Source organism: Psammomys obesus, unplaced genomic scaffold (assembly GCF_907164565.1).
Source record: "Psammomys obesus unplaced genomic scaffold, mPsaObe1.curated_primary_1811, whole genome shotgun sequence".
Lineage (NCBI taxonomy): Eukaryota > Metazoa > Chordata > Mammalia > Rodentia > Muridae > Psammomys > Psammomys obesus.
In genome coordinates this window covers 5,299,559-5,319,891 of record NW_026596463.1, presented here as the reverse complement: position 1 = coordinate 5,319,891, position 20,333 = coordinate 5,299,559, and positions in this window count along the sequence as shown.

Sequence of the window (20,333 nt, the reverse complement as noted above, 5' to 3'; positions counted from 1 at the left end):
ATGGTGATGCATGCCTTTAATCTCAGCATCTAGAGGCAGAGACAGGTGGACCTCTGCTAGTTCCAGGCCTGCCTGGTCTACAAATCAAGTTCCAGGACAACCAAAGATACACAGAAGAAGCCCGTCTCAGAAAAACTAAACTAAACTAAACTAAACTAAACTAAACTAAACTAAACTAAAATAATAAAATAAAATAAAATAAAACAAAATAAAATAAAATAATAAAATAAAATGAACTACAATACTGATAGCTTCATATGTGCAGTCTGGGGATCTGAATGAATATATTTCCTTCTTGCCAAAACAGAAAGCCACAATTTCTTAGCTCAGTGGGGGTTTCCTGTTAGGCGAAGTTCGCATTAATCAGCTTACAACAGTAGAATCTGCTATGTAAAATGGAACTGACTGAATTTAATATATTTAGACATGCAGAAGTAAAGCAGAGCTGCAAATTACTTTCTCTAGGAATGGTCCATAAAAGGCTTCACAGAGGATTGACTCTCAGAGCAGGGCTTCAGAAGAGGAGGAGGAGTTCACCAAGCGAACATGAAGGAAACGCAGGCAAAGCAGAAGGAACAGCTTCTGAAAACACAGACAGCAAAAACCAAAGGCATGTGAGGGAATTCCTGGACCTCTCTAGAGCTCTGGGTGGAAAAAGGACAGGCTGGTAGACGGCAGGAGATAGCCTAGAAAGATCTGCGTGTGACAAAGACAAAGACTAGGCCGGTCACCGCCGGGTCTTTACCCCGAAAGCAGCAAGAGGTTGTCAGCGAAGGAGCAGGTGGCATTCCTTCACCTAGATCAGGAGGCAGGGAAGGACGTGGGGCTTGAGTCCGCAAAGAGTAGCGGCAAGGACCCTCTCGCCTCAGAGGACCGGCCTAGGGCTGGGGATGCTGGGATGGAGTGGGGAACCCACTTGTCTTTCCTTCCAGAGCTCGCAGTGTGGGAGGGGGCTGAGGGTGGGGCTGAGGGTGGGGGTGGACATTAGCGTGCCCCCCTCTGCTGTCAGGCGCTCCGGACGGACTTCTACACCGGTGTAAGGGGCACCCTCGGGTCGTGGGTATCTTTGTCCGCCCTCTGTGGGAACGCTCATCTGTTCTTCCATCCCCAGCATTCAGTCGGCGCCTTTCAACCTTGGAGAGGATGGAGGCTTTGTTCAGCGGGTCTGGGGGGAGCTGAGGGTCTGAGCTTCTTTGGGGGTGGGGGAGGATGAGGGGTGTTGGGGACAGAGCCCAGGACGCCCTGCCCCTCAGCCGCATCCTCGGCGCAGCCGTGTGCTTCTAGCAAGCTCCCAGGCATATGACACAAAGGACACTTGTTGCCTGGACAAGAACCAACCGCCTCCCGGAGTGGAGGCTCCCAGCGCGAACCCCGCTTCCTCTTCCTGGTGCTCACAAAAGGACTCCGCATCCTGCGGCCCCGGGTGCCGGGTTAAGAAGAGAGCTTTGGTGACAACCCCCTTCACCATGCTGCTCGTTCTCCTTGGAAACGCGAACCACCGTGCCGTCCAGACGGAGAGCCAATCCCCGTCCTTCCGACGGGCACTGAGGATCAGAAAGAGCCAATCAGACGTCGACATGCTAATGAGTGTCCTCCACAGCCTCTGAATAATTGATCAACAGAACGGCTCAGTGTTCGCCGCCCTCGCCGGCTCCGCTCATTATGGAGGATGATTCATTCAGTTCTAGGGAACAGACTGTTCCAGGGCCTAACTCCGCTTCCCTCGCTAGCTTTTTTTTTTTTTTTAATTAAAAAAAACATGCACCTGTGGAACTCATATGCATGCAACTGTGCCTGGAATAGAAATGAGGGAATGAGGGAACGCATCTGTGTTCCACAGCCCGCAACGGCAGTACCCTCCCAGGGCCCTGCCAAGCTGTGGGAATGACTCCTCTCCTCAGAGAGGAGGAAAGATACAGACGCGTCAGGTCCCTGCCGGCTGGGGAGACTGTGAGAGCCGGCTGGATTGAAATGAGACTGCCTCCCCAATAAAGCAGCAGTGATTCTCTGGGCTGGGCCAAGGAACCGTCAGTGTCGGATTGCATGCCTGCATTCCAGGCTGTGCATTTGGGGAGCTAATTTGGTGTGGCCATTTCCTGCCAGTCATGTGCCCCCCGAGTGTCTAAGGAGGCCTTGTGAATTGGAACCGAGAGCGGTCTAATCTCGCTCTCAAAGCCTGATGATTGAAGAAGCTAGTGTGGTTTGCCTGGAACCCCGTTGCGTCTCCCACCCTCGGCAATTTCTCTGCTTCTTCTCCCCATCTCTTCCTTTCGGTGAAGGGATGTCTGTGTGTGTCCTATAAAATCCGGGAAGACTAAGCCTGCTGCTGTGTGTCCCCGTGGCAGCTGGCACAGTTGGCGCCTGTGCAGACCCAGCCTAGATGAAATCTTAGCGTCGGAGACGGTCACAGTCCAAGATACAAAGGCCTCTTCTTTGCCCTTCAAGAGTGAAAGATCCAAGTGGCCCAGCAAGCCTAACTGTGCCGAGTCCCAGGGACAAGCCGTGGAAAATATCATCTGCCCTTAGTCCTGAATCCTGCTCCAGTTCCCAGACACAAATGCAAGCCAGCCCAGTCCCAGAGGACAGTCTGGAAAGGCTGGACGTGGCTGGACTTTGCAAGTTCTCCCCTGTCTGTCTCCAGCAAGGCGTGGATGACATGGAGCTCTGGGAGGGTCTTCCTAAAAAAAGACTAGAGTTCTCCACCAGATAGCAACAGACCAGCTCCTGGGGAACCCTGGGAGTCATGACGGTGGGCTCTGGTAGGGCTGGACTGACCAATGAGGACACTGTCATAGTCCCTCACGTTGATTTTAGGGTGTACTCAGTGTCCTCAGAGAGGAGGCAGGTTCAAGAGTCTGTGCTTCAATACATGGCTGCCAGCTTGTCAACCACAGGTGCCTGAAGAAGCTAGAACGCGGAGCTAACAATCCTTCTTTCTTTGGCCCTTCTAGCTTATGCTGACTACTGTGGGAGTTTGGCCCTGCTGCGTCCTTTCTCATGGCACTCCCTGATATGCATTTGGAAGACACAGTATCTCTTTGTCTTCTGGCTGATCCTGGATATCTGGGTGACTATGGATGTTGGTACAGACTCTTTCATCCCCATCCCTGCTCTTGCTTTGAAGCCCGGTACTCCCCTGACAACAGAGAGGTTTCCTGTGCGCAGAAGACATGAGATGGACAAGGAAGAGACCAGAACACACTCTGGGTAGGAGGACAAGCTGCAAAATGCAAGAGGTCATTCCTCTACAGTGCACTCAGTACTGGGGTGAACACAGAGAGAGCCCCTCACCAGAGCTTAGAGAAGTGGACTGCAGAGGCCAGAGCTGAAAGAGGACTTACAATCAGTAAGCCACACCTGTCTGCTGTCTAAGCCCCGCCACACACACACTCCTGCCCACCCATCTTTCCTGCAGAGTGCTTCCCAGTATGCTTGGTGTCAGGGAATGACCGAATGAGCACCTGAGAGAACAGAGAATGAAAAGAACCAAGAGAGCTGGGACACCCTTCATTACCAGACATGGGTCTGCCGAAGCTCACCACACAAAGCAGAAAGCCACTGAGGAGGACGGTTGTGCCCTCAGCCAGATGCAGTAATGGTCTCAGTGAAGGTTTCTATTGCTGTGAAGAGACACCAGGACCACAGCAACTCTTACAAAGGAAAACATTTAACTGGGGCTTACTCCATTATCATCATGGTGGGAAGCATGGTGGCATGCAGGCAGACATGGTGCTGGAGAAGATGCTGAGAGCTCTACATCTTGATCCACAGGCAGCAGGAAGAGACTGCCACACTGGGTGTGGCTTGAGCATCTAATAACCCTAGTGACACACTTCTTCCAACAAAGCCACACCTACTCCAACAAGGTCACACCTAACAGTGCCCCTCCCTATGGGCCTGTGGGGGCCGTTTCATACAAACACCACAGTGTGCTTGACCCTCCGCTATCTGAGTCTCTGTAGTCTGCAACAGTGGATGCCAGCCTGGCTCAGGCTCCTGCCCTGGCCCAGGCAACATTCCTCAGAGAGCAGGGAGAAAAGACCACAGGGGTGGCAAGCAACACAGAACTGACCAGGGCAGAGAGACCAAGTCCAGAAGCCAGGCAAGCAGAAACCCACACCTGCTCTCTGTGGTGCCCTGGGAAGCCTTTAGACCCATGCACAAACCTGGGGATTGCAGACTGCAGCCTGGCCCTGGATGAAAGGGGAAAAGCATACTCTGGATCTGTGCATTGCCTTTAAACACCAAATTTAGCCCTGCTCAAACTAACAACCGACCTCTTGGGGCACAGAAGTGCCTGATTGTAATCCTGCAAAAGCACAGGAATTGAGAGGGGAAGGCCAAGCTGGGCTACACAGCAAGACCCTGTCTGAAAAACAACAATAACAACAATTAAAACAAAACACAACCAACTTAAATGCTCAGTAGTTCTTTCCCGAAGTCCATTCCCAGTTGGCACCTAGCCCCAGGTGACGCTTAAATACCAATCAGAATAGGAGAGGAAGGCCTGATAGGAACAGATAATTTGAGCCAACCACCAGTTCCAGAGGCCACTGCTGTCCTTTCTGTTCTGAAAACAATAGCAGCTCCAAGGCAGTTGGAAATAGCTATTTTGGAGAACCTTGAGGAAATGGCTAAAAATACCATGAAACTGTCTAGTGTTGCAGTGACTCTGAGCAACAGTGACTAGCACCTTGGGGATGCAGTCTTCGGTTTATCTGGAGCGCCTGCATCCAGCCTGGGGCTCTGCTGGATTATCACAGGCCTTCATCCCTGCTCTCTGCTGTCTAATGCTATCCTTAAGATGAGGTGGGGTGTTGCCATGGAAAGCACTTACAGCAGCTGATCCAGAGCCAGGCTATTTTCAGCTTGAGATTGGCAGATGCAAACTCTGTCTCTGTGGCCAGGTTTTGACATAACTATATTCAGGGATTTCCAACATCCACGCAAAATACACACACACACACACACACACACACACACACACACACACACCCCTTAAGGACAGAGAGCCACTTGAGGGCAGCATCTCATGATAGACCAGGGTCAATGCTTTGTATGTGTAGGCGATGCATGTTTGTGGGGGGGGGGGGTACAAACACTTATGAAGGCCAGAGGTCAACCACGTGTGCCGCTCCTAAAACGCCAACCACATTGTCTTTTGAGGGTCTCTTAATGCACTGGAGTTCCTTGAGGAGTTAAACTGGCTGTTCAGAAAATCCCAAGGACCTGCCTGGCTCCATCTGCCCAGGGCTTGGATTACAATCATGTGACACCACACCCAGCTTCTTTACATGGGTTCTAGGGATCGAACTCAGATCTTTGTGCTGGTGTGACAAGCACTTTACTGACCGAGCTACGGTGTGGGAAGGGGAGGTCAATGGTATCTTTTGCAACCAACCTGGACAAACTTCAGAAATACCAAGTTGAAGAAAAGCCACAACCAAAACAGTATCTCCACTTGGGTTTCACTGAGATGAAGTTTGAAAACCAACTAGCAGGAGAAGGGAAAGGACCCAGCCAGGAATTCTGAGGAGCGATGAAATGTCTGGCTTGACCTCCACGCGCTCAGACTGCGCTGTGTGCACCCCCCAAGCGCTGTTCCCTGTGCACCCCACACTCCTGAGGTGCAGCTCTCAAGTAATCAGGACTTTTTTTCTTTCTCAAAACATTGCTAGTCTGGAATTGACCAAGGTAGAAGAAACTTACACAAAAAAAAAATGTAAGATGATACCAATCAGAGGTGGGTTCTGTGGGCTTGCTCATGCTGGGCAAGTACTTTACCACTCAGCCCCAGCCCCAGCCCCCACTTCATGGGCTCTCTTAAGTCCTCGAGGGTTCTGTTGTGAACCGATTAGGGCCAGGACCATATTAAGCAGCTGGCACGGTACTCTGCTGTTAATGCGCTTACAGCAGCGGTCCTCAAACTGTGGATTGCTACCCCTTTGTCAAACCTCTATCTCCAAATATATTTACATTACAATTCATGACAGCAGCAAAATTACAGTTATTACACAACGATAACTTTACGGTGGAGGTCACCACCCATGAGGAACTGTATTAAAGGGCATTAGGAGGTTGGGAAACACCGACCCATAGCTAATTCCCACGCAAGATTTATGATGATTTTTAGCACAGCATTTGTGCTGGCTAATTTTATGTCAGCTTGATACAAGCTGGAGTCATCTGAGAGAAGGGAACCTCAAATGAGAAACAAGCACCAGGCTGCAAGGCATTTTCTTAATTAGCGATGGAGGTGGGGAGCCCAGCCCATGATGAACAGGACCATCCTGGGCATGTGGTCCTGGGTTCTATTGAAAAAGCAGGCTGAGCAAGCCAGTAAGCAGCATTCTTCCACTGCCTCTGCATCTGCTCCTGCCTCCGGGTCCCTGCCCTGACTTCCTTAATGATGTGGAAGCAGAAGCCAAATAAACCCTTTCCTTGCTAAGTTGGTTTTGGTCATGGTGTTTCATCACAGCAATAATAACCCTAGCTAGGTCAACATTTAAAGTACATCACACCAGGCCTACATTAATCCTACTTTATAAAAATGTGTCAAATGTTAAAGCTTAGTATGAAAAAAAATAAAGGCCACAGCAATTGCTGAATATTTCATTTACAAAATATTCACTGTGTTAAGGTCTGCACTTACTTTCTGGGTTTGGGAGTGAAACCCGGGCTTCACACGTGCTCTACCACTGAGCTTCACCCTCAAACCCCAAGTGTTCTTTTTAACAGGCTAAATTCTCCCCCCACCCCCGCCCCTCCCACCCCCACCATGCTCCTGTGCTGTGTTATAATAGTCTTCTGTATGGGTGTTGCATGTCAAATTCTAACACTGAAAGCTAATGAAAATGCCTCTCCTGGACGTGCCCCGAACCCCTGTCTAAAAAGGTAGACACGATTAAACATCAGAATACACTTACCCCAGCGTTTCCTATATTCACCTTCTATATTAGAATTTATACAGAGTTACACAATGTGGTCTGTTTATTTGGTCACCCGTGGCCATATTTCTTTATTTTTGTCATCTCGCTCTGTAGCCAAAGCTGACAAGCTCACAAACCTGTGACAATTCTCCCACGTGTGGATGACCACGACAGGCTTTGGGGTGGGGTGGGGGGAGGGTCACTTTTGCCTATAAATCAGCTCTACACCAGGATTTTTTTTTTAACGTTCAGTAACACACACCTGAATTTATTTAATCAGCCCCCCTCCTGCTGAACAGTTGGGCTGTTCCCAAACTATCATCACAAAATGTCACTTGAAGTGACCCTGTTTTGATGCATCGAATGCGGTCAGATGGAAGCAACCTGTGGGCTTTATGCTATCCATTTACCTCTCCGTGAGGTGTTTTTCTTGCAGTGGGATTGATGCTCAACAGAGGCTTTAAAAATCTCGAAGGCTGTGAGCAGCTCAGCTTCCTGAAGAACACAGGTCTGCCGTGCCTTGCTCCTGCGCGCCCTAGACGCAGGAAAGCTTTCATTCTTCCGAATCTACTAGCAAACCATCTCTCTGAGATTTGCTTTTCTTCCTTTCGTTGTTCGTGGGAATGGGGAATGGCTTTCCGTATGCACACTGCACCCAGGGCATTCCTCCACCACCGGCCAACTTCCTTCTGCACAAAGGAAATCAAACCCGGTTTTGGAAGACCTGAGAGATGAGCGCCTGTGTGGAAAGGGCTCTTTAGGGGAGGCGGGAACGGACTGTGTTCCGGCCTGCAGATTTTTATTACCCGTGTTTGCCCCGAGTGAACTTCTTCGACTAAAGTCTTCTGCTTTCTGAATTTTAGTTGGTTGGGAAATCTACCGGGCTCTGCAAGAAAAGGCAAACGGTCTCCCACCTGCCTACCGGTGGTCAGCAAGGCCGCCTCGGTGCCACCAGGGCTCCTCCTGGCTGCCAGCAGGGGGCCGACAGCTCTGCAGGCTTGCTGCTCGCCTCCGTTTCCCCACCCCAAACAAGTCTCGTCCCTCCCCAGCACAGAGAGGCAATTGCTGGCTTCTGCTTAGGCAGACTAACTTACTGAATTAAAGTCTTTTGGCTTCCACCATGGCAATTAGTATGCAAATTACCGGTATATTACCTGCCTAGTCATAAATTACATTGACAAACTTAATATTCACAGATGCAACACAGCAGTGTGGATAATTTTTCTGTTTTTCGGTATTGCAGACCAGAGCGATCCATCACCTTATTGAACCATAACACATTAAATCAACAGTCGAGAAATTAAGCATTTTTCAAAGCATTTTGTTATGCACGTATTTCTTTCAGCAAGCCGATAAAGCAGAACATTAAATATGTGGTATGTGTCCGCGGACTAAGTGGCCAGCGGATAAATGTAAGCCTAAAATAAAATAGTTCTTTTGTAACTTAAAAAAAAAAGTGCACAACAAAGGGAAAACTGTGCTGTAATGTAACAATGTCCTTAGAACCAAATGCTTTCTCTTCTAGCTCAGCTCCCAGAACTGCGAAAAATCATCAATCCCAATACATAGTTGTTGCTAACACTGTTCTCTAATGGGAAATGTCTGGTCCCAAGGATTTGAGCTGGTTAGGTTGTCACCAAGTCTTTACAGCAAAACCTGCAACGTTGGTCATTAGCTCATTAAATTAATTGTACCTGACTTAGTGTGTTTTGCCAGTTTTGAGCAAATAAACAGTCGAGTCTTTTTACTGAACAAGGGGTGGGTGAGTTCAGCTTGAGACGGACAAGTTCCGGTCTGGTGACAGCAATGTCATTTTTCTTCTGTTCATCCAAGAGGCAAACTTCATTCCTTGTCAGGTCAGTGGCATGGCCCCTGACCCAGACAGGCTTCAAAGGGCTTAAAAATGCAGCCCCTTAACTCAGCACTGGACCCATGCAGAGAGTTTCTGTCAGTATGGAGTGCCAGGCTCTCTCCTAGTGTTTTGTCTACGAAAGCTTCCGAGAAGCTCAGGAGAGTCCAATATTCTTCCCTCCAAGTCCTGCCTGTACATTCCCACAAAATAAAATAGCCTTTGCTTTCAGATTCTGACACTGCTAGCAGGTGATCAAAGTACGTGTTTGTTAATCATTGAAGCAAGAAAATCCGAGAAAGTTCACCTAATATGCTTCACAGGACTATCCCGAGACTCAGTTTCAGAGGTACAGATAGAGCCAGCTACACATCAACTGCATGGCTCATGTCTTACGCGCACTCTTTGACTCTGAAAAATATCGAGTCATACAGACAACACTATCCTTCAAACCAAGCCACAACGTCCCCTATGGAGATGGGATGGACCCACACTCTGCTGCACAGCCTGAGCCTGTGGTAGCTCGTGTGTCCTCACGACCATATCTAGAAATGTGTATCATCACTCCACGCTCTGAATAGGGCCTGTTTGAGCCTGCCTTTCCCCTGCACTGTCTCACACCTTTCTCAAGGGAGCTCACATCTTGAGAGGTAATAAATTCTTTTCAAGAGTCTCCCCACAGAGGGAGGCAAAGGGAGACACAGAGGGAATGGAGCAGTCCCGGTGTGGCCTCCTCCACCGGGGAGGAAGCTCCATGCCATGCAACCCAGAAGAAGGAAGAACTCAGCATCACCTGGGGCTGACAACAGGTGTTCATGCACCTGTGCTTACAGACAGCCACGTAACCCTGGAGGACAGCTGACTGGGGCGTGCATCTGTCACTGAGCACACAGCTGTGCTTTGGCCAGGTCACCAATCAGAAGGCTCATTTACATGTCAATATAGAGTCGTGAACTTTATTTTAAAATTCCTTCTTCACGGTATATACTCACTTATATAGACCTATAAGATATGATAAACATAATGAAATCTATACACCTAAAAAAGATAATCAAGAGAGCGGACATGGGGTAAGATTATCAATCCTCATTTAGAAAGACAGATGGGATGCGCATTGAACATATGACAGGAGTCTACTGAGCGCATTTGAAAGACTCTAACTAGCAGTGTTTTCAAAGCAAAGACTCATGACCAAACCTTTGGCAGAGTACAGGCAATCATAAGAAAGAAGGGGAGTTAGTCTGATGAGGAAAGGATAGGAGCTCCACAAGGACCAAATATATCTGGGCACAGGGTCTTTTCTGAGACTGACATGCAACCAAGGACCATGTATGAATATAACCTAGAACCTCTGCTCAGATGTAGCCTGTGGTAGCTCAGTAACCAATTGGTTTCCCATAGTGAGGGGAACAAGGACTATTTCTAACAGGAACTCAATGACTGGCTCTTTGGCCTTCCCACCCCCCAAGGGAGGAGCAGTCCTGTTAGGCCACAGAGGAGAGCTTTGCAGCCAGTCCTGAAGATACCTGATAAAACAGGATCAGATGAATGGGGAGGAGGTCCCCCCTATCAGTGGACTTGGCAAGGGGCACGGTGGAGATGAGGGAGGGAGGGAGGGACTGGGAGGGAATGAGGGATCGGGACATGGCTGGGATACAGAGTTAATAAAATGTAACTGATAAGAAATAAATAAAATTCAAAAAAAAGAATTTATTTGTAAAAAGAAGGAAGAACAGGAGGACAGAAAGAATACAACAAAGTAGTAGGACAAGGAGCAAAAGGAGGAGGAGGAGGAAAAGAAGAAGCTGGTGTGATGTACACACCTTTAATCCCTGCATTCTAGAGGCAGAGGCAATAGGGGTTCATAATAAGTTTTAGGCCAGCCTGGTCTACACAGCAAGTTCCAGGACAATCTGGGCTGTTACACAGAGAAAACCTGTCTCAGAAAAAGAAAGAACAAAAGAAAGAGAAAAAGGAAAGAAAAAAAGAATATGCTTGTATTACTTTAATTGGGTGTGTGTGTGAGTGCAGAGGCCAGAGTCGTTGGCTTTCCTGGACCCAGAGTTACAGACTGTTGTGAACTGCCCAACATGAGTGTTGGGAGCTGAACTCAGATCCTCAGAAGAGCATTGACTGTTTAACCAATGAGCTCCAACCCCTAAAAGAGCTTCTTTACAACAACCCGACTTTTAAGTTTGAGCACCTCTTTAAAAATTAATTATTTTAATTGGTAAGCAAGATTACATGTTCTAAAAATGTGTGTACTTATGTATAATGTGATATTCCAAAATATGTCTACACTGTGGAAAGGCTACGTGGAGCTGGTAAGATGCCTGTCACCCACAAAGTGTAGGCAATCTGGAGGTGAGGCCACCAAAAGGCCTTCTGTAGTGATTTTCAAGGCTACAATACATTGTCATCAACACTGTTACCATGTGGGACAATAGATTGGCCTCCCTGAAATGAGCATCTATTGACCAGCCTCTCCCCATTAGGCCCCTGGTAACTGGTAATTACCAGCCCACCCTCTGCTTCTAAGAACTCAGCCTTTATTGGATTCCACGATTAAGTGAGATTAAGGCTTTTGTCTTTCTTTGCCAGGTTTATTTCACTTATTATAATGTTCTCTAGGCTCATTCATGTGCGCACAAATGATAGGGTCCCCTTATTTTTAAAGGGTGAGTGCCCTTCTTTTGTGTCTGTGACATCTCCTCTATCCATACTTACTTCATTTTGTTTTGAAACACACCCAGTAGGATCATACGGTAGGTTTTATTTTAGTTTTTAAAGATCTCCCCATACTGATTTCCATAACAGATGTGCTAATTCCCATTCTCAATGGTGTCCAAGTGTTTTCTCCCTGTCATTAATCCGCTGGTAACTACCATCCTCATCATGCTATTTCATTATGGTTAATCTGCACTTCTGTGATAATAAGAGGTATTGTCTTTTCTTCATATACCTGATGCCCATTTGCATGTCTTGCTTTGGAAGATGTTTATTTATGTGTGTGATGAGTGATACCGAGTGTCAGTCTGACAGGAGCTGGAATCACCTAAGAGACAAACCTCTGGGCAGGAATGGAAGTGAGTTTCTAGATTGGGTTAACTGAAGTGGGAATTTGGACATTAAATGTGGGTATTGTCATTCCATATTTGTCAGGGTTCCCTAACAAGAAGGGAACTGATAGAATGAATATGAAATTTCCTCTTCTCCTCCTCCTCCTCCTTCTCCCACGGCATGAAGGCACACGATGGTGCTCGGCCCAAGCTCTCCGAGGCTGGGATCCAGTCTTGATTATATCCTCATTTATAAGTGACCTCAAAGAAACGGTTCAGTTGCCTTCCTATTAAATCAAAAGAGATCCACCAGAGGCTTTAAGAAATTAAATGAGATAATACACTTTCAAAGCTTTGAGAAGTGCCTGACATGTAATGGCCGTGGTCTATGATTAGCAATTACTAGCCGCTGTCTCACTGGTCCAATGTGTCTATGAGTTCCACGCCTGTGCAGCCAAGCAACTATGGATTAAAACTATTTCAAAATAATGGATGCATGCTGAAGACATCCAATATTTTTTCTTGTTATTATTCTCTGTCAACACAGCATAATAATATTTGTATCCTACATAATTTATTTTGGGGAATTATAAGCAATCTGGGAATCACTTAAGGTATACCGAAGAATGTGCACAAGTTATCTGCCAATACTACATCACTTCCCACAAGAGTTGAGAATCCTCCGGAGTTATTTCAGTAGAGCGCTGGAATCAGCTTCCTACCAATACTGAGGAAAAAGCTGTATTGCCCTTACATAACCATGTAGTCCACAGAAATGACAATGACCCAAGGCTGTCTATGATGGTGCATGGGATCCATGTATATAAAATCGTTTCTAATTATCCATTTCAGTAGTTTCAATAGACACCATTCATTCTTTATCTCATATGACATTTCCACACCAGAACATACGACTACTATCTCAGCTCGAAATCACAATCATTTCTTCATTTTCTTTACACCAGTCATGCAAACTCCATCTTCAGTACCATCAGGATTTTCGTGTGTGTGTGTGTGTGTGTGTGCGCGCACACACACACGCAAGCGCGCTCATGGACTGCTTAATGTCTTAGTACCTGTCCTGTCTAGTTTTTATGTCACTTGACACAAGCTAGTGTCATCTGAAAGGAGGAAACCTCAATGGAAAAAAGATTAGGTTGTAGACAAGCCTGAAGGGCATTTTTTAAATTAATGATTGATGTGGGAAGGTTTATCCCATTGTGTGTAATAATACCACCCTCGGTCTGGTGTCCCCAGGTTTTATGAGAAAGCAGGCTGAGCAAGCCATCAGGAGAAAGCCGATAAGCGGCACCCCTCTACGGCCTCTGCTTCAGCACCTGCCTCCAGATTCCTGCCAGGCTCGAGTTCCTGCCTTGATTTCCTTTAGTGGTGGACTGCGACCTGGAAGTACATGCAGAATAAACTATAGAAACCCTGACCAGAACAGTACCTTGCTCTTCAGTGTAGCTCTTTGACACACACTATTTCAGTTGCTCCCTCCTGTGATAAACTGTACAGTTCTCCAGGTAAAGGAGCACATTTGTGTGATTCTTTCTCTGGTTCAGATGGCTCCTGTATTAGCAGAAAGAAAAACATGGTTTAAAAAAAAAGAATAAAAGAGGAAGGAAAGAAAGAAAGAAAGAAAGAAAGAAAGAAAGAAAGAAAGAAAGAAAGAAAGAAAGAAAGAAAGAAAGAAGAGCCTGGTCCATATAAAAACCTGACTTTCCTATGGGACTACAGAAGTCGTTGAAGCAAGAAAGTGTAGATAAGGGAAAGTCCTAAAGAGTTATTAATGGCTAAGCAGAGAGCTGGGTCAGATTCCAAGGGCAAAAGGGAAGAGTAAGAACAGCTGCAGAAAAGGTCTGCCAAGAACTGAGAAGATGGGTCAGTAAAATATTTGAAGAAAACGACGACAAAAATGTGTGCAAAATCATATTAAATAAACAACCTACAGGTCAATTTCCAAATGGGAGCAGGGTGGGGGTTAGGGGGACCAGGAAAGGAAGGAGGGAGGGAGGGAGGGAAAGAAGGAAGGGACCTACAGATGTGTTCGTGTGTGTGTGTGTGTGTGTGTGTGTGTGTGTGTGTGTATGTATGTATGAGCAGGCACACATACACATGTAAATGTATTTGTTTATCCCACAAAAGAATTACACTCAAAATATGAAAGTAACTATTATCTATCAGTAATAAGGAGACATAATAAAAACTCAATAATTAGGCTTGTTACCTAATCAAAAAGTGTCAAGAGACTTGGATCAGTACTTTACAGAAAGAATACACAGAGGCTAATAATTTCCAACTTTAAAAAAAAAGTGGAGGACTTATGTGAAAATCATATGAACACATTTTCTTAATATTTTGTGTAGAGAAGTTAATTTTATCATCTGGGTGTTTTCTGTCCCCACTCTTGGCCTTGCTCATCCACTGTGTCAGTGATTGGGGGAGTGTGGGGGATGAGGGAAATAACAGGATAGTGAAAGGTATATTTTCACTTTCTCTGCTTGATCCAGGCTTTGGATTACACCATGAGCTTCTGGAACAGCGGCTAAGGCTTGATATTTTTAGAGGCACCTGGCAGAGTATGTATGCAAAAGAGGTCAAAAGTAAGAGAAGCAAGGCATAGACAGCTTGAAATTACCTCCCTTCCTGGTGTCCGCTTGTTTTGCAAGTGTTCGCCTTGGAAGCAGGCCTCATCTCCAATCAGATGCAGGAAAGCCAGGAAGGCCGTAGCTAGACACCTGCTCTGAGTTGATCCTGCAAATTACTATGAAAGGTTGAGAACTCAACCTAACTTCACTGCCTGCCTGTCCACACGCCTGCCTTATACCACAGCTGTTTCCTCTCTAACCGAACATTGCTCATTAGCACTGGCAGAAATGAACCTTCAGAATCCCAGCGCATTTCCCAAGATTCACTCATCAGAAACGTTCTGAGAGCAAGGTGCATGCTTCATTATCCCCAGGAAAGCACACGCTGGCACTGGGGATATAACTGTGCCCCAAGAGTCCCTTTGTGGTGTGCGCAAGACCCTGAGTTAAGGCTCCCGGAGAGAAAGGAGATGGGGACAGAATTTTCAGTTTCTGCATCTAATAGTAATTCTGCTTGTCTACCCCAAGTGAGTGAAGACACGTTTCCAAAAATGGAGGATATGTGTCCCACTCCATGTTAAGGGTTTCATTAGAGGGCAGATAGAGTCACAGTAAGAAAGCAGAAATAATATATATTTTACACCTCATAGATATCTTGTGACTCCATCTAGCTATATTACTCTGATGGTACAAACATTTAAACACATTGCGACAATAAGCAACAGAGAGATAACCATTAGAGTCAGGCCATTCATTGCCTTAAGATAAAATTATTCAGCTTTTTCTGTCTTCCCCTAAGTCTGTGGGCTTGGTTTACAGGGAAGGAGGTTCTGTACACAGAGTAAATCTCTGAAGCTACAGAGAAATGAGTCACAGTGTCAGGAAAACCGAAGGAACATTTGCTTTTTCCTACCTTGAGTAACTCAACAAGCAATGTGGTGGGAATGAGAAGAGGCAGAGGGGCTCACAGGAATCCTCACTCCTACCTTTTGCTCCTGGCCTGTAAGAGTGTAGATGTCAAACGTATTGAAGGCAGCACATTCTTCCTTAGCTCCTACCTTAGTCTGCTCTCTATTGCTATGACTGAGCACCAGAAACTGCATAACTTATAAGGAAAAGCTCAGTCAGTTCGTGGTTTTGAAGGCTAGAAAATTCAAGATTGGGCCACCACTTCTGGTGGGGTCTTTATTGCTGATGAAGTCCACAGGTAGCAGGGTGACTCAGGGTACCGCAATGCTGCGCTGGGCCTACAGATGCTGATTTCCGTGCCTGGAGATCTGGTTGAAGTCTGGACCTGCGCTTTGTTGTTTCTATGAAGAATCTCCCGTCTCACTGTTGTATAAAAACTGTTCTCCATCATCCCTGATGTGTTAATAATGAGATTAGCTGGGCAGGAGAGTTAAGGATGGATTTCCCATCCCAGTGAGGGTGTCCAAGGCAGAGCAGAGAGAAAGAAAAAAAAGAGAAGGTCGAGGAGAAGGGGAAGGGTGCTAGGATCCTTGAGGAGGTCACCATGAAGACAGAGAGATGGAGCAGGAGAGGCCAAGGCGAGGCCAAGATGGCAAGTAGCATGGGGCATGTGGCTGGGAAGTAGCCAGAGCAGCATAGACAGATTAGAAGAGATCAGTATCTGTCCTTCTTAGTGCTTTAAAGCTTATTAATCAATGTAATAGGTCCCTGTGTCATTATTTGGAAACTGGAAGAGGCAATAGGAAAAGCCACTATTTATACTTTTTTCAACACCACATAGAAAGAGTGACAGAGCATAGTCTTAGGTTTCTGTTCTTTTTATAAAGCCATCAGACTAAGACCACACTTAAGATCTTATTTACCTTTAATCACTTCACAAAAATCCCACCTCCAAATGTCATAGCTGGATAAGTTTCTACCCTCTTAACACATCAGAATAAGTTTTGATGAAAGGAATATTCATACCACAGCAGTTCCATATTGGATTCATGGAGTAGAGGTCAAAACACATTGTCACTCAGAGAGGTTTGATTGAATGGATGAACACTGGAGTGGAAGCTGGCCATGAGATCCACTGTAGTGGGATGAGGTGACCTTGAAGCAAAGGCTGGAATGAAGCACCAGTCCGGGGTACAGGATGGAGAATTCCCAGAAACCCAAGGTCTGTATCCTATCCTATGGGAGCTGAGAAGATGGATTGACAGTCTGGCATGTTAAATAAAAGTCAAAAGAATGAATCACAGATCTTAGTCATAAGTAGTAACTGTGGTGGCTGTGGTAGTCATTACTTTAGAGGTAAACCAAGAACAACCTGAGACAGGAGGAAAGTCATCGAGAGGCCAGGTACCCTAGCTCTGTGCCAAGTCAAGATGACATATAAGTCTCCTCCCACTAGATAATCTCTTGGGGAAAGGAAGAAATAAAACAACCTTCAGGAATGGATTGCTTTTATTTATAAGATACTATTTTTCTTGCAGTTTCTATTGCCTCAAATTCAAATTAAACAATGTAAAATACAATGGAGAAGTTGATGGAACTGTTGCATATTAAGAATTTGTCACAGAAAAAAAAATGTGACAAATTTTCCCTCCATTCAAGTGAGTTGTGTGGTATGTTAACGCTCCTACATGATTTCTATTTCCTAATCTGCTGTTTACAAAGAATGCTAGTAACACATCTCCTATTACCACATGAGTTCTTAAAAATAAAAAATATATCACTGCAGTGACAGAGTGAGTGGCCAGCATTCATGAGACTGTGGACTGAACCCCAACACTGCAAAACAAACAAAGAAACAGCCATGATAGGTATGCATATATACCACAGAGCATTCGTTTTCAAGGCAGTCATAACTGAGAAGTAAGGTTTGTGATCAATGATATGATGATACAGGATGCTTATAGAACAAAGTTGTCTCTACGCTTTAAATTTAAAAATGAAATAGAATAAAATGTTTATATTTTATATTTTGAGTGATTTATCATCAAATGAAATATCACAGATCCACTCAACTTTTAACAACTCCATCTTTTGTTATTTTATACAGACAAGTTTCAGCAAGTATGGTAATATATGCTCAATATGTTCAAACCTTCTTGCCAAGAAAAGAAAAAAAATAAAACTTCCAGAATACTAAAATAACCTGTCCATGGGGGCCTTCAACCATCATGGCTGATCTTTCATGAGTTCTGAAAAGTAGAAAAATTGCAGAAAAAAACTAAACAGGGCATGGATGTTCACAGAGGCAAAGTCAGGCTGACCATGGGGGACTTTGATGAGTCGTCCACCAGGAGAGCTGTGTCTGGGCCCTTGCCACCTTAGCAGAGGAAAATACCATCTAAAACAAACACACTTTCTATGAAGCTGGCCTCCATTGCTCCCTGGCAGTAATGGCAGACTCATGAGAATCATGCTTTAGAAGTTCTGCACGTGATCTTTAGTAAGATACTTACTATGATGGGTGAGAGGGAAAAAAATGAAAGCTGAAACCCAGGAGCAAGGATTTCAAACTACTACAGTGGTGACCAATGGCACTGTTACAGACTCTCTAGTGTGGATTGCGGCCTCTGCTCTGGACTTGGTTCTATTATACTGATGGTGATAGAAGAAATCCTTTGTGGGCCAAAAAAAAGAGGATCCCAAAAGATCTTGGCAGGCTAACATGCAGGTTACAGTCAGTCCTGCTCTCTGAGGGTGGACCCTCTGCACGCCCCTGTCAGGACAGGTTAACAACAAAGGACATCGGCACATAAACAGAACTCCCTGAAGTTCCAAACTCTTGCTTTACAGTCAGACATCTTTGGACAGGTCTGTACTCATTTGGTCCTCAGCATGGCGGTGATACTGCTAAGAATACTGCCTGCCTTGCTGGGTTGACACGGGGACTAAATGAGATGCAGAAGATGCGAAGTATTTCACACATCGCCTTGCCCATAATAAGCTCTCAACAGATAATAACTATATATAGCTATACACACACAGTGGCTTAGCGGGAGCATGTGTGAAAAAGACTTGTGGTTTTAATAGATTCCAAGTTCCAAATGAGCCAATGAGATCTGATGCGGTCTCCTAAAATAACTGATAGAGACTTCAGCTGTCTTTAAAGAGCCACGGGAGGCTGAAAAAATGGAGTGACAATTTTTGCCAGACCCCCTCCATGTCAGATCCCAGAGGGAGTCCCGAATCTTGCTCCCACTATCCCCCATTAGAACACATCTTACACACTGAAAAGGATCTGAGACTAGAGCTCCTCCGGCCACGCCCATGAAGGACTGGGCTCATGTAGCCTGGAGGGAAATTCTTAAGGACATCGTGACAGCTGTTTCAAATATTTTTAGGACAGTCACATGGGAGAGAAATTAGTGTTCAATGTACAGCCAAGCTTATTTTTTTTAAGTCTTTCTCTATAAGAAATTTCAGAGGCTTGAAAGAGGACCTAACTGAAAAGCTAAACCATGGATGAAAGAGTGCCTTTCACCCTATTCTGAACAGTCTAGATCAGCCCTGAGCCATTTTCAATAATTAGATCATTATTATGGGTAGGGACCTATCTCTCTGAAAACAAACAAACCAAAACCTTCCCAGAGAGTTTGATAATCTTTAAGATTTGGTCCACACCATCAAGAGCCCATTTTCAGGGTAAGACAATAAAATCAAAGGAGGATACTTCATGAAATACCTCTCTCAACTCTAAGGGAGATTGGAGTCTTGCTCAGTTTCCTGGAGGTTCAGCCCCGCCCACCGACAGGCTGTGAGGCTTCTTGTCTCAGTTAACCATCTCCGGGAAGCCACAGACACACTGGTGGCTTTGCACATCCCTCCCCACCTCTGCTGGAGCAGCCGTTAAACTAAGATTAAAAACTTAGTTCTTTAGATGACTGTGAAGGACTCTGCGTGGAGTGCTATGCAGCCAGCTGTTCCGAGCAGAACAGAAGTCGTGACTCCGCCTTCTGCGTGCAGCTGTCCTGACCCCATCTCAAATTCTCATCTTTGTGCTCTCCCAGACTCTGTTTATTTTAGAGTAGGGTAGATAGATAGATAGATAGATAGATAGATAGATAGATAGATAGATATGATATGATATGATAGATAGGTAGGCAAGTAGATAGATCGAGATATTGAGATGTGATATAGAGATAAAGAAAAAAAATTTAAAGAAACAAAATCATTTGTATTCTGGTCACAATGTAGGGCCTTGATGGAACAGGCTCCAATTTCTCTCACCTGATCACTGCATTTAAATGAGAGAGGAAAAACAGAATCCCATTCACAATGCAAATAATAGAGAAAAGCAGAAATCATTCTGCCTCATAATCAAAACCAGAAAGCTGTTGTAGCTCTGCCTCATTTCCAAAGACTATTAGCCCACAGGCAGACATCTGCCCTGAAGTGAAAATCTGTGCAGCTTGAGGCTTCTTCTGTCTGCTAAAATCCTCTGTCCTAAAGGTTCAAAAATCACGAGTGAAGTGGACTGAGAGAGACTGACTGATTGCAGCACTTTATTCTGGTCACATATTAGTTAAGAATAAAAAATAGCTTCAGTCAGTACCACTAAATATGGAGGACTTGGGACAATGGCTACTTTGCCGACATTTATGAAGGATGGGAATTAAAGTGGATAATTGCATTCTATAAACACACTATGAACTTCTCGAGGTAATGCATGGCTGGTGACGCTGAGTTCTTAAGGCATTGTTTGAAAAGTACCCCAGCGACTCCCCCCATCACCCAATCTTTCACAAAACGTTTTAACAGCAAACTTCAAAGGATCCCACAGTAATTTTTCAATTATATTTATTATTAGCTCCATAATCAGCCAGCTGATTATGTAAAGCAGAGCCAGTAACTTGGACTGCTTGGGGCCAGCATCAGGTTTCAAAGTGACTCGTGGCTCTTGTGGAAGGTCACAGACTCTGGAAAGATACTCGTCCCATTT